Here is a 5,881-nt window from a genome sequence, read left to right as displayed (position 1 = left end):
CGGACCCCACCCCAGGCTAATCGAATCTGCCCCTGGAGGAAACGGAGGAGCCGGGGCGGTCAGCTAGAGAGGGTCGCAGGGTCACGGGAGGTGACTGCCCCGGCGTCAGCTAGTGGGCGGGGGTGGACTGCGGAGGCAGCAGGGACCGGAGGCCAAGGACAGAGTCCGTGCGAGGGGCGGGAAGGAATGGGCGGGAGGCCGTGCGGCAGGAGGAGGCCGAGCGAGGCGGGCTGCGGGCGGCGGGAAGGACGTGGCGTTCCCACAGGGGACATCTGTTTTCTCCAGGAGGGGACGGTTTCAGCCGGTGTTGCATCGGGGGCAATGCTGACTGCCCGGCCCCCCAGGTTCACCTGCACCCTGGGACCCAGGAGGCTCAAAGAGGCGGGCCCTCCAGTAGGACCTGAGGTCGTCTGCAGCAGCGAGACTCTCCCTTCCAGCTCCATCCAAACAACAGACACTGTGGAGGAGGGTTTTTTAACTGCTTTATTGTGTTTGGAAAAAACAGTGCATGGTGGTTTTACACTAAATTTAAAAGCTTAGAAGAGAAGGCCGCCCGGCTGGCTCAGCCGAAGAGCGTGTGACTCTGTCTTGGGGTAGCGATTGCCAGCCCCACGTTGGGCATAGAGGTTACTCCAGAACAAAGTCTTAGGGGCACCTGGGTGGCTCGGTCTGTTAGGCGTCCAACTCTTCGTTTCGGCTCAGGTCATGATCTCAGGGTCATGAGACCGAGCCCCGCGGTGGGCTCTATGCTTAGCTCAGAGTCTGCTGGAGGGTCTCTCTCTCCCCCCTGTCCCTCCCCCAAAAAAGCTCAAAAGAGAAAAATAAAAATCACCAGACACTACTGCCCAGAGTTGGTGACAAGGGGGTGACCATCTCTCCAGATATCTCTTTGTGCAAATGCACACGCACATAGAAGATGCACGTGTGCAAACTTGCACACCTATAGACAGTGCCAGTCTGCTCAGCTCCGATCTGTCTGCAGCCTGGGCGAGGAGCAGGTGTACCTCAGCCTGACCCAGCGACAGCCAGACTCTTAGCCCCTCGTAGGCCTCAGGTCTTTGCGGGGGACAGCGTAGATCTTATAGATGCTAATGCTGCCCAGCTTCCCTGCTGGGCAGCCATTCTCCCCCTAACCTCCCGGTGACCCAAGCATAGCCCTGTCCCCCCTGAACATCCTGCAGATGACCTGGTCTCCAGCGTTTCTGGAAAAGCCACGGTCAGAATGGACGCCTCCCCATACCCTGGCGTTCCTCCTGGCATTCCAGACCATCTTGCCCATCTCTCTCCTTCCACCTGTCTCTGGACTGGGCACCCTCCTCTTTTCCAAAGTGGACCCTCCATCCAAGCTCCCAGCACCCCCACCCCCGTTCTGTCATTCCTCTCTTCCAACTCCCGCTCCTGCCCCTCCTGTCATGAAACACACACACACACCTGTTACCCCCGTGGCCCCTCCAACTCACCTTACTGACAACCTGACATGGCCACTGCCTGCTGCCCGTGTGCTTGTGTGCGCACATGTGTGCTCGCGTGTATGGATGTATATGTGCATATGTGTGCCTGTGTGCATGTGCATATACATGTGTGCGTACATTCGCGCAGGTGTGCATGTATATGTGTGCGTGCATGTGTGCATGTGTGTGGATTATTTTGTGTACGTGTGTGCATACATTCGTGCAGGTGTGTGTATATGTGTGTGTGTATGTATGCATGTATGTGTGTGCATGTGTGTGCACAGGTGCATGTGTGTGCACATATGCATACATTCGTGCAGGTGTGTATATGTGTGCATGCATGTGCGTGCGCATGTGTGTGTGCGCCCCCTCCTGTAACCACCTGTCTGCTGGCTGCTGCTGCTGACACTGCTCTTTCCAGGTTCCCTGCCGGCCCCCAGGGCCCTCCTCAGCTCCCCTCTGGGACCCACGAGCCTCCTTGTTCTCCTTACACTGGCCTTTCACGGTGGCCTCTGCTCCCTCTCTGAGCCGGCTGCCCTCCCTCACACGTCCCTCTGGACCCCTGTCTTTTGTTCCTCTTTCTGCTTTTTGCACTTTGCCCCGGTCTATGGCTTTAGTATGTTCTGGAACAAACAACAGCGCACAGCAACCACACGATGCCTGAGAGCGTCCTGTCCTCCCGTTTCTCACCACCCCAGGGCCACGTCCCATCCATTTCAGGACCCTACCCCACCCCCCACCCCCTGTCCGGACAGGGCCAAGACTCTGACCCAGATGGTTCCCAAGCACCTGCCCGGTTAGCCTTTCCCCCTGCCTGGCGGCCTCAGCTCCACCTGCACAAGACCACGTGCCCTCTGCTGGCCTCCCTGCTCGGCCGGCGTCACCCCCTCTGCCACTGTGGCTCCTGGAGCCTGTGACCTCTGACCACACCCAGCTGGGGCGGGGACAGGTTCCGTCCCTCCCGTGGCCTTGACCTGCTCTCGTCTGCCCGTTCTGGCCCACCCGGCCTCTGCTGCCCCAGCAGGGTCTCCCCAGCCTCCAGCGCGGGGGCGGGGGGCACTGCTGATCAAGCGTGGAGTCACGGCTTAGCTGCGATCGGCATCGGGTGAGCTCAAAGAAATTGCTTGGAATCTTGAGGACCGCGATCCCCGAAAGTGTGTGTGAGCTGGGGGCTTCTGCAGACAGAGCCGGGGCTCAGGGGCGGCCCGCTGAGGTTTGAGGGTGCCCCGGCATGGAGCTAGCTGGGTGCTCTTCCTATAGTGCTGGGGCCCAACCCAGCAAAGGGGTCTTGGATGAGTGTCCCGGGGCGGCCGTAACACCAGAGTGAAAGGTAAGGACAGAGCAGAAACTGCTGGTCTCACGGTTCTGGGCCCAGAAGCCAGAAATCAGTGTGCGGGCAGGGCCGTGCTCCCCCGGAAGGCCCCCGGGGAGAACCCTGCTCTGCCTCTTCCGGCGTCGCTGGCTGCTGGCGGTCTTCGGGCTCCCAAATTCCAGGTGCCTCTCCCCTGAACCCTGTCTCTGCTTCCAAATCTCTGTTCTCGTAAGGACACACGTCACCGGGCCCCAAGGGCCCCCCAACATCCTCCTCTTCACCCGATTCCATCTGTAGAGACCCAATGTCCAAACAAGGTCCTTTCCTGCGATCCCGGGGGGACGTGAGTGGGGGGGAGGCGGGACTCAAGCCGGGACCGGGGCGAGCCGGCCGCAGAATGGGAGCCCCCGAGTGAGGCTACACGGGGGCAGCCCGAGGAGTCCCAGGAAGGGGGGAGGACGGGAAAGCTGGGAGGGGGCGGAGGGAGGACGAGAAAGACAACAAAGCAAGAGGGATGAAGACAGGAACAGGGACCCCAGGAGGAGACATCCTGAGGGCAGAGTTCACGGCCGGGGAGGTCAGCTCCACCAGGACTGCCCACAGATGGCCTGGTCCCGTGGCCCCATGATGGGAGACGTCTGCGTTTTCATCCCAGGCATCTGGTTGCAGCCGGCGGAGCCCCGCCGAGAGTCCCAGCGCTTCCCATCTCGGCGAGAGGCTGCCCCGGCCCGGCCACCCGCCCCCGGAGAGACACATGCGCAGACCGTCCTCAAGGACGCAGCCTGTAATTACCCCCAGCTGCCAGCAAACAGCATCCACTTAAATGATAAGCAGACGCTGGGAGAGGAGGCCAGCTGGCCCAGAGCTGCTCCAGGAGGCACCCCCAGACATCTCAGAGAGACGTCTGCCCAGGCCCGCTGACATCGGCAGCTTCCTGCCCGTAACCAATGCCCTGACCAGCGCCTGGAGAAGAAACTGAAGCTCCAGCCCCCCAGACAGCCGCCAGCCTCCTAGGACGCAGGGAAACTTCCGTGTCCCCAGAGGGGGGCCGCTCGAGGGAGCCCGCATGTGCAGGGCACAGGTTACGAATGCGACCTTCCAGATCCGGGAGCCCAGGTCAACAGCCCCAGGGGTGCCTGGGAAGGCCACCACCCATGCTGGCCCTGGTCGCATTTTCTAGGTCGATCTGGGTGGGCCTCCCTGGGGAGGTGGGCTGGAGGCAGCCTCGAGGAAGCCTTCTCGCCAAACCTCGTGCCAGTCCTGACCACACCGGGCAGACGGACGGCCCCGTGACGCTGACACTGGGTCCAGCCCCCTGCCCCCACCCCGTGCTGCCTCAGGTCCCCAGGACAGAAGCCAGAGCCGCGGCTTCGGGTCGCAACAGGCCAGACTCCGGAGGGATTTGCTCAGCTGGAATTTGGAAGTTCTCTCCCTTGGTCCCAGACCTGCTGTCCAGTGGGGGGCCAGGAGCCACATGCGGCTGTCGCCCGCCTGTGGAGAGGTGCCCACAGTGCAAAATCTACACCAGATTTCCAAGACCAAGAACAACAACAACAAAAATAAAGTAGAGTGGGGCGCCTGGGTGGCTCAGTGGGTTGAGCCTCTGCCTTCAGCTCAGGTCATGATCTAAGGGTCCTGGGATCGAGCCCCGCATCGGGCTCTCTGCTCAGCAGGGAGCCTGCTTCCTCCCTGCTCTCTGTCTCTCTCTCTGCCTGCCTCTCTGCCTACTTGTGATCTCTGTCTGTCAAATAAATAAATAAAATCTTTAAAAAAAAATAAATAAAGTAGAGTGTCTCACTAACGGTTTTTGTGCCGGGAGACAAACCGTAAGAGACTCTTAATCCTAGGAAAAAACTGACGGTTCCTGGAGGGGTGGGGGTGCTGTATCTGGGGTTTGGACATTACGGAGGGGATGTGATGTGATGAGTACTGGGTGTTAAACACAACCAACGAATCGCTGACCTCTACCTCTGAAACTGATAATACATTTTGTACGAATTAATTGAATTTAAACTTAAAAATAAAAATAAAAAAACCAATAATTTTATATTGATCATGTGTTGGAATGACAGTTAGATATACTGGACTAATAAAAGATATTATTAAAATTCATTTTACCTGTTTCTTTTCACTTTTTTTAAAAGATTTTATTCATTTATTTGAGATAGAGTGAGGAAGAGAGAGAGAGAGTGAGCACAAGTGGGGGGCAGGGGCAGAGGGAGACGGAGAAGCAGCCTCGCCGCTGAGCAGGGAGCCCCACTCAGGGCTCCAACCCAGGACCCCAGGATCATGACCTGAGCCGAAGGCAGACGCCCAACTGACTTAGCTGCCCAGGCGCCCCTTCTTTTCACTTTTTAAACAATTTTTAAATTATTTTTATTATTATTTTATTAGAGAGAGACAGAGAATATCTCAAGCAGGCTCCCTGTCCAGGGCTGATCCCGCATCCCCGAGATCACGACCTTAGCCGAAATCAAGAGTGGGCGACTTAGCCGACTGAGCCACCCAGACGCCCGTTTTCGCTTTTTTAACGTGGCCGCCCGGAAACTTTGTGGAGGAGGCCAGCGTGGTATTCCTCTGGTAGGGTGCTGACTTTGAACCTCACCATGAGGAGGAACGTCCCCTGGAGCTCCAGACCCTCATGGGGGAAGCAGAGCGCCCCGTGGCTCCCATCTGCTAAGGGACCATGAGCGGTTCATGGGGCCTCTCTGAGCCCCGCTCCCCCGGGGGCCCTTGGGAGCCTGGAACGAGCAGCACGGTGGCCGCCCCACACATGCCTTTGGCCCTGATGGCACCCAGCCCTCGAGGTCAACACCAACGTTCACTTCTCATTTAATGCATCTCTTCCAGAGCTGCCCCATGTGTGCCTAGGTGCCTACCAGGGAGGCACACAGACACGGCAGGGCTGGCAGCCCGCCGTGCCAGCCCGGAATTCCCAGCCCAGCAGGGCAGGGGAGGCCCGCGAGCACCGGGTGTGGAAGAGTTCCATCAGCCCCCACGGCTGTGATGAGCGCTCAGCACAAGGGCAGGTATGAGGGCTGACCCGGAGTGCGCAGGGGAGGGACGCCCATGAGGCAGCGTCTTCCCTGGGGCGGGCCACGGAGCAGGGGGCTCGGCT

The sequence above is a fragment of the Martes martes genome (genome assembly GCF_963455335.1).
Source record: "Martes martes genome assembly, chromosome: 16".
NCBI lineage: Eukaryota > Metazoa > Chordata > Mammalia > Carnivora > Mustelidae > Martes > Martes martes.
Note: the sequence above shows the minus strand (reverse complement) of the source record.